Source organism: Sinocyclocheilus rhinocerous, unplaced genomic scaffold (assembly GCF_001515625.1).
Source record: "Sinocyclocheilus rhinocerous isolate Xijiao unplaced genomic scaffold, SAMN03320098_v1.1 scaffold206, whole genome shotgun sequence".
NCBI classification, from domain to species: domain Eukaryota; kingdom Metazoa; phylum Chordata; class Actinopteri; order Cypriniformes; family Cyprinidae; genus Sinocyclocheilus; species Sinocyclocheilus rhinocerous.
In genome coordinates this window covers 515,414-524,262 of record NW_015647488.1, presented here as the reverse complement: position 1 = coordinate 524,262, position 8,849 = coordinate 515,414, and the positions used below count along the sequence as shown (strand labels likewise).

General features: G+C 37.8%; 1 protein-coding gene across 2 annotated transcripts in view; it reads left to right on the top strand.

The window, feature by feature from the left end:
- The first annotated feature begins 483 nt into the window (after positions 1–483).
- LOC107709272 (protein FAM49A-like) overlaps positions 484–8,849 on the top strand; it is a 37,623-nt gene continuing 29,257 nt past the window's right edge. For both annotated transcript variants that reach the window (XM_016513723.1, XM_016513724.1), the window contains exon 1: positions 484–812. The gene's annotated coding sequence lies outside the window, so the exon portion shown is untranslated. The remainder of the gene's footprint in view (positions 813–8,849) is intronic.

Here is an 8,849-nt window from a genome sequence, read left to right as displayed (position 1 = left end):
TTGCTTGGATTTAACATGCATTTTACTGTACATCTGAAGACATCTTCATACCTTCCCTCAACATCAGTCCTGTGCTAGTCTACATGGTTGGATACATTCAAGTATACATTAGTGGTATGAATCGTGTGACGACTACAAACCATAGCTATCCTGGCCACTTAGACATGCCTCATTTCACCTCTCCCCATCGGCACCGCAACTCATCGCCTTCTCGGAGGGGCCACGTCCATGTCACCCACCAACACACACACACCTGCTGTTGTGGCCTGAAGGAGAAGAGTTAAATCCCCCCACCCTTATACACACAAACAAACACGGCGATCGTGCAAATGGTACGCACGCATATTCGCACACTCCCGCCCCCTCCCACCCCAGTCCTACACCAGCAGTCAGTTGTTGGTTAGGGGGAGGGGGTGTGAAGGGGAGAGGCTAGCGGGGGTCTTTGTGAGAGCGAGAGAGAGAGAGAGGAACAGAGCGTTCTATTTCTCATAGATGAGCAGCTGCTAGGCAGGACTGTCTTGAAAGCAGAGAGACAGTGAGAGAGACCATTTGGTGCCTGAATGTGAGTGAGCGAGCGAGCGAGAGAGAGAGACGCACACACTCAGCGTGAGCTTGTGGTTTAAGCAGACACTAGCCGTGCGTTTAGGGAAACCCACAGTCTCAGCTCCCTGGGATAAAGGAGTGTTGTTTCTGGCCCTGCTCTTTTTCCCCTTTTTATTCTGTTTTGTTTTATTCCCTCCATCCTTTCTCTTCTTCCTTTTGCCTGCGGAAAGAGCTGGACCGCTGTTATCTCCCTGAAACACGCCGAGCAGGTAAGCGGGCATACTAACTATTTCTGTTTCCTGCTTTTTGTGTGTGTCAGCCTTGTTGTGTCTCATCCTAATTGCTTGGGTAGAGAGAGGTACGGTTGATGTGCTAGTGCGATACCAAGGTGATGCTGTACCGGCATCCGTCGCAGCCGGCTGGGTGCGGAAGAAGAAAAAGCAAGGGATTGGAGGAGAGAGGGAAAGGGGTGTTCTACTTTCTCAATCCCACGATCGGTCAACTGGGGCTCGTCCTCTTTCACTGCAGCACATGGCAGCCTATACATACACTGACACAAAAACACAAAACACTCCAGTTGCATTGCACATACACGTCCTGTAAAACTAACCGTCTGCTTTAGTAAAGCTAATTAACACACCTATTAGCCTAATCAATACACATCCTCTCACATTAACTGAGGCCAGTGGTATGCATAAGGAGGCGTTATGGGTAAATAGTCAGGGGCGCTTATATAGGGACACTGTAGAAGTGTTTTCTTTCTCTTGTGATAGCTTGATCTTCACCGAAATGACCTTTTATTCCCAGGTGACATTTGCACAGGCATTCGGTGCAAACGATAAACCTCACAGGGCTAATTAGGCTGCATGCGGTTGTATGTGTGTACGCTTGTGCATTGTTGTAGCTAAAACCATGTAGCATGTGAAGGGCTGAGAGAAATGAATGAAACCATGAATGGAGAGATGAACCACTCCTTTTTTCGATCTTCCCTCGCTCTCGTGTACATGAGCAGGATATGGGAGAGAAAATTCACACCTGAGGGGAGAAGAGAGAGATGGATGTATGAATGAAGCCCTAAAAAATGGAGTCTGGTCATACATGTCAGGATATGAATGCTTTTGGTTGCCAGACCTCTGGCTTGTTGGGTGGCTACAAAATCTGTAATTTACTGGTAAAGAATATGTAGGTGTGGTGAGCTTTCGCTTTCACTCATTATACAAAGTCATTGTTCCTTGCACAAGTACAAATGACTCTAAGTATGTATTAAAAAGAACTTGAATCATAACAAATTTGTAGTGTATCCTACTCAAAATGAATGCAAATAAATGCAGCTGACAGCAAAATGTTATGCATATTGTGAATATATGTATTTTATGACCACTAGCAATGATCGAAAATGCTTTTTAAACAAAAAAGTTTTGAATATGACCATCAAATACCTCATTAGTTTGTGTCAGCATCATATACACATCGGTTTATCACAAATATATGCTTTACCTTTACATGAAATCAATCTGAGGCTGAAAATGTATTTACTTGTCTGTTGCTAGGACACTCCCTTTGAACATTTTATACGAGGCCTCTGATTGGCTACAGCCAATGATGCAAGTTTCTCACCCCAAAATCTTGCCCCTTCGCCCATGGAAACATGCCTGTCTGCATTTCTTCCTTTCCATCTCTCTACCTCCATGTCAGAGAATGTCTGAACCTTGTCTCCATTCTTTATCTCTCTATCCCTTCTTTGTAACAGTCAGGTTAGATGGACAGAGCTAACCGTTGACTCTTTGTTGTATTCCTATATCAGATAAATTGTATAAAAAATCTACTGGCAATAAGAAAGAAAAATCATTAAAGCTCAATACAGTAGCTGTTCATTCTCAGCGTTCTGCTCTCTGCTGATTTGTGATTTCTGCCTCTGTGCTGGTGGCAATGACTCTGACCCCCACCTTCCACATGAGCATTATATATGTGCTGTACTGTAAGTGGGTCAGGGTAGAGAGTGTGGCATGTCATGTGTGTCTCGGGGATGTGGCCTGAAGCTGGACAGTCATAGAGCGTGGGAATCAGGAGAAGAGGGGGCTGAAAGGTCTTTGCTAACCTTGGGACAAGCTTCCACCATCACCGCTGCAGCTTGACCCATACATGCATTATAATGCGTACATATTAAGCTCAGGGCAGAATGTTGTACAGAACACCAAGAACTTCCTTTTGGGTTACTTAAATGGACAGTTTGCCCCAAAATGAATATTATTATTAAAAATATATTATTTATCCTTATGTCACTCCCAGGGTTATTTAGCCTTTTATCAGAAGTGTGATACAGGCACCCCAGCAATGAAGTCTGCCCATATTTTGAAACTCTTTTTTTAATACTGTTTTGGATACAAATGGATATAAACTGTCTATACCTGCAGTACAGAGTCGTTCACAAGCGGCACACACAATAAAGAGCTGCTTTGTCATTGGCAACAATAGAAGACAATTGCAAGTTTTGTTTTCTACAATGGAAACAAAAAAATATTCACCTCATCTAGCTCTCTTTTTTTCTGTCTTATATAATATTATCAGAAAAAAATCTTCTCAGGTTGGTATACAATAATCTTCATTGGCATATAAGGATTTATCAATAATAATATTTAATATTTTATTTTAAAAATGGTGTAGTGATGCCCCTGGTCGCTTTAAATTTGCATGGCGTTTTATCTTCTGCAAAACACAAGAGAAGATATTTTCAAGAACATTATAGTCCAGTCAACCACTGACTTTGATTGTATGGACAAAAAAACAGACATTTTTTTAAAATACCCTCTTTGTGTATGTGAAATGAAATATTATTTGAAAGGAACACCTTGCTCTGCAATCTTGAGCTTGGTGTCGTTTATCTCCATGAGGATGCTGACATCTTTTATGAGAGGCGTAATGGATTAAATCAGAAACCTCTATAAAAAGCAAGGCTAATTTTTAACAACCTGATAATACTAATGAATCAAATCTAACCAAATATAGAAAATTGATAACCTGTGTGCTATGAAATTGCTGGATTAATGTCTACACCTCTAACTTAAGTTCAAAAGACATTTCAAATCAAAAGATGAGGCATTACAGAGCCATTGTAAAGTGTAAAGACAGATATACAATTTTTAATAGCTTGTCTGATCCCCTCTTAAAGTCCCACTATACTTTCACTTTAATGACTTACAGGAATAATATCACAAATTTTGCCAATGGATATTATGGCATATTAATGAAGTTTCAAAAGGAAGCTTCGCTAAACGAGGTCAGGCTTTTTATCAAACTTTCTTTAACGCTTATAATTAATTGAACGAATTTTCAACTTCATTTACCCTCAATGTGCTCAACTGTAAGGAACGTAATTGAGATTGATTTTGCCATTTTCACGATCGGTGTCTTGCTTCAAGTGCATTTTGGCACTAATCCTTCAAATAAATTAAACTCAATTTTCATACACACATATAAAAACAAGCTATACAATATGAAATAGGAAATGGTTACAGATACTGTGTTAGGTCACAGTGACCTGTGTCCAGTTTTTGATTTCCTACAGGCCTGAGGCGAGAGCAACGGCTGAGACAGCGCTATGTGAGACGGTATGTCTATCCGCACCCATAGCATGTACAGGCCAGACACTTTACACTGCTGCAGACTCATAGATCTCTTTCAGAAGGACAATGAAGTGTCTAGATGTCAGTAGATAGTCTCTGAGACCATTTTATGCTTTTGCATGCATTTTATGATCATTGCATCACCACATTAAGAAATATGAGACATTTGCAGAGGACGTACTGTATGTCCAAAACCCAATGTCCATTGTCCGAAAGCTCAAAATTGAAACATCTTGCATAAATTCTAATACTGAAATGATTAAGCTTTAACTATGTAGCTTTACTTTACAATCAGAATAGCGAAAATGACTGTTTTCGGACAGGTTTCCCAAAAGACTCGTTCACATTAATGGGGCAGTGAAAACTAGACCACTGTAGGATTAAACCAAGACAGAGACTTTTGTTTGGCAGACAGGCTCTGCGGAGCAGAGGCAAAGTGAGTGATGGTGGAGCTGATACCCGGGTTCTCATCTCCTCTTATCTGTCTATCTGCCCTGCAAAATGAGACCAGCGGGAGCAGGGAAGCTGCTGCCAGACATCCCACCAGATGCTTTGATGAGCAATCAGAAGCTTGAGGAGCAAATTAACACAAGCCCAAATATCCTCGCTCCAAAAACACAAGTTTTTAAACTGGGTCATATTGAAATTTTCATTAGTTATGGGTATCAAAAGCCTCCTTGTGATCAAGCTGTGCATCCAACCACACACTTTTTTAAGGCAAATAAAATAGTCAGCATGCAGAGAGTACATCACATTCCCATACTTTGAAAAACATGAACAAAACTACCCAAGATCAAAACTATATGAACCAAAATGCATTAAATAAGGTTCACTTGGAACGAGGAAAAACATTTATTTTGTGCAATAAATTCGGGCCAATAAAAAATACCTAATAAATATAATAAATAGGCAAAATATTCATAATAAATGCCAATACTTGATTTTAAGTACATATTAGTATAAGTACATTGTATAGTATTACATTATAAAAAAAAAATGTTGGCAAGGCAAATTAATTTGCTTAGCAAATTTCGGTAACGCTTTACAATAGGTTCCACTTGTTAACAAACTACACTATTAACATAAACTAACAATGAAAAATACTTCTAAAGCATTTATTAATCATAGTTAATATTACTTTCATTACTTTTTTAATATTACTAAGACATTATTAAATTCAAATGTTATATCTCTTAATATTATTTAATGAACCTGAGCTAACATGAACTAACAATAAACAGTTTTTATTAACTAACATTAACAAAGATTAATAAACACTGTAACAAATGTATTGCTCATTGTTAATGTTAGTTAATGTTAACTAATGGGACCCAAATTACCCAAATTTCATAAACAGTGGTAAATTAATAATAATAATAATAATGTTAAGAGTTTGATTTTAAGGACATTTTTGTGTACTTTTATTAAAAAATTGCCACTTGATCTCTAGCATAAATCTGCATCTTAAAACAAAGTCATCTGAGAATCATTACTTTAGGATTCATATTTCTCCTCAAGCTGTTTTGAATATTGCAAAGACATTTTGATGAGCTAGATCAAAAGGACCCACATAGCTGGTCACTATCATAAGTGTTTTGGATGCTGGTCCTCAGGACGGGAAGCTTGTGTGCTGATGTCCCAGCAAGACTTCCTCAGTCCACCAGCTAGACCGACCAGCATAACAGCTTGGAGCACCTGAAATTTATGTTGGTCTTTCCAGAACGGTTCTGAACTCAGACAACTAAGAACTAAGGCGTGTGATGGGAGCTTTATTCCAAGGAGATTGCAAGTGTTTTTGCTATATTTAGCACCTGGTTTTGCTCCCTGACCTTGAGCAGGTGTGTTCCACACGGGGGGTGAGAAAGCCAGAGAAATGGGTGAAACAGACATAAACTGGCAGGTAGACCTCAGTGCAATGTGGTTTGCTTGATGACCTGCCAGAATGGCTCGATCAGACCAATGGCAGCAGGGTCTTTTGTTTTCCCATCAGAAAACGGGGAAGACAGCAATACCACAATACATGGGGCACATGCCTGTGTGCAAATGGCCATTCTCTTAATGATGCTTTCTGGTGTTCTGCTGACAAAACTGTTACTAAACACATCATAAACTCTCAGGGGATGTTCTGGTTTTTAAAAACAAGAGATAAAAATGAGCCCGGGGGTAGAATTTGGTTATTATAGATCTGGATATTTCTGCTGTATTTCTATTAAGGAGCCAATGAAGCAAAACAGTGGAATCAAAAATCCATTTATCCATTCCTGACTGTTCGTTTGATGTTAGCTCATTGTTTTGCATTGTGTTTTGCTAATAAGGTCCTAAAAATGGAATTCATTGGAAAATTCCAAAATCTAAAGCTTCATTTTGCTCTATAATTAATTCCACTCATCAAAAGGAATGAGCAAAACGATGAGAGATTCTCTGCGATCAAGACTTTTGTCTCCTGTCAGCCCTTGAGCAAAGGCACGCAATGCTATGCAATTGCCCTGCGCGCTATTCTCCGGTCTCAGCCTTTTTTCTTCCAGTGCCGTGGATGGAGAGAGCGTGGGGGAGGGGTGGCGGTGGAGAATTGTTCCCTTCTTTCTCTCTCCTCTTCCCAGTTCCTGCACTAGCATGTTTTGCTATTCTCTAATATTGGTGTAGGTGACAAGGGGCCGATGATGGCCGAGCATCCTCAACCCTGTCAGCTGTAGCATTGGATTTCCATTTATTCTCTCCATCCGGCACTCACGCTGCCATCTCCCATCAAGCCCAGAGGCGAGCCCACTGTCAATACCGATTTCTCTTTGAGGACCTGCCATGCTAGGCTAATGCTATCTCATTAGCTCATTAAAAAGTTGGACATGTCAGACAGGAAGTGAGAGGGATAGGCAGAGTGAAAAAGAAAAGAAAAATCATCACTACTATTATTCCCTGACTTCCACTGTGAAAAAGAACTACACTTTAGCATACAGTACGTTTAAAAAGAATACTTATTGTGGAAATAATATACTTTGAGGGAATATACCAGAGTGCAAACTTAATGTGATGCTTTCAGACACTTTCTTGCATGTTTATTGCAATTAACTGAAAATGTATTACAGTTTAACTGCAATGTATATTAAATGCAATGAGCTGAACTTTAGAGTGTTTTTCTCACCCACTCTAGTAGGACTTAAGTACAGCTTTATATGTAATTTTATAATTCTATTGTATTTAAAATCAAAAATGGTTAATGTTTATGTTGAATGTACTGACAAGGATTTATGGTAAACTAATATATACAGTACTTAATTGCCATTTCTATTGAAACTTGTATGTTGTGCATTTAAATATATTTTTAATTGCACATTAGAAACGATGAAGTTGCAATTAAATACATTTAAAATATATTAACATGAAATATAATATTGAATAACACACTACTGATAAAATTATAATCAAGTACTTTTCATGGGCTTTAGTATGTTAGTCAACACATCAAAATAAGTGTAGTGCTTTGTAGAATGCTAAAAAAAATATTAAAACAATTATTCAAAATGTTCATTAAAGTAAAACTTTTAATTTGACATTATTACAAAGTCTACTTACAGTAAATGTGCTAAGAAACAGTGATGAAAGTGTCTCTCTTGATGTACACTTAAGTGGCCTTTTATTTCATTAATATTCTATTATCTGCTAATACGGTATTTTAAAAATATCATTCTTTTTCACAAGGGTTTCTCTGCCTGAGAATACAGAGTTTTGTGGAAGAATAAAATAGGGTGAATTTAGGGCCATGTTTTCACATTCATGTCAAAAAAGCTTTTTGCTCTTTGTTCATTTCTCTCCATTATCCATACACTTTCATTCTTCTTTGAAAGAAATATAGGCTATGACACTGAAAGTGCTTTTTTAAAAAAAAAGTATATTAAGGGACCATTTTGATAAAGACAAAGGTAAAATAATGTGGCCTAGTTTATCCCATACCCATACACAATACCTTTATGAATTTAAATTATAAATAAAAGATATCTCCTTCTAAAGGTACATTCTGACCAAATGGGTGCTTCATTCAAGGTTAATAATGTGTTTGTTTGGAGCCTTTTACTCTAGTTTGACTCTAATTTGCAAACAGTAAACAGAAAAATTGGACCTATTCAACATTTACATTTATTCATTTGGTAGATGCTTTTATTCAAAGTGACTTACAAATGAGGAACATCAGAAGCAATTTACCATAAGAGCCTACAAAATTTGCAGAACACAATGCTAGACCAGTGTCTTATGTTTACTCTTAAAAAATGTGCATAAATTGTATCTATTTGAGTAAAGCAGCTTGTCACTGGGGTAGTACCCTTATAGATAATCCTCAAGAATATTACTACTCTAAAGTATAAAGATGCACCTTTAGTTGTTGTACCCCTAGTTTTGCAATTTTTTTTCTGGAAGTGTAGAGCACTTTGACTAAAAACTAAACAATAAATGAGATTTTAGTTTTTTCTGGTCATGTTTCATGAGCTACTCCGTTGGTGACCCTAAAACAGAGGTGTATTTTCATAAAAGACCTTTGCTAAACAGTTTAGAATATATTCTCACTTATTTATTTCTGTTTCAAAAACGAAAATAAAGGTGGCATTAGTGCAAATGGAACTATAAATAGGCTTTAAAAGAGCTTTAAGAGCATTCTGTAAAGAGTGAATGCAAAATATAATTTTTTTTTTT